This window comes from Sinocyclocheilus anshuiensis, unplaced genomic scaffold (genome assembly GCF_001515605.1).
Source record: "Sinocyclocheilus anshuiensis isolate Anshui unplaced genomic scaffold, SAMN03320099.WGS_v1.1 scaffold3153, whole genome shotgun sequence".
NCBI lineage: Eukaryota > Metazoa > Chordata > Actinopteri > Cypriniformes > Cyprinidae > Sinocyclocheilus > Sinocyclocheilus anshuiensis.
Window position 1 is genome coordinate 164,683 of NW_015555991.1, and position 529 is coordinate 165,211.

A 529-nucleotide genomic window follows, 5' to 3' on the forward strand; every position below is an offset into this window, starting at 1 on the left:
ATTCCGTAGACCCGGGTTCGAGACCCACTCGGAACAAGAACGAGGTGTGGCGGTGAGGACCCGGGAGAGGGGGGTTACATTGGTGCCGTGACCCGATGGGAGAGAGGTTTAGGGGGGTGAGTGTAACGGAGGCCAGCGAGTAAGTGCTGTGCAGGTAAACCTCACTCCCCTGATCTCAAGAGACGCACTAGCGACTGACGCTAGGGGCTGCAGTCTTTAGCCTCCTTGTTAGTGCGTCGGCCTCCCATGCTGGAGACCCGGGTTCGAGACCCACTCGGAACAAGAATGAGGTGTGGCAGTGAGGACCCGGGAGAGGGGGGTTACATATGCACAGATGCACATAGTTTACATGTGAAAACAGTTCAAAACCGTTCTAAAGAAATATTTGGATGGATTTTGATGTGAGAGGACAACAGGAGATGGGCTTTATCACTGGAGGAAGATTTATTATGCATTAAGGACTGGTATTTTGCCTAGAAGTGACATTTTAAAGTTAAAACATCTTAATGATGGATTTGTTTCTTACAAA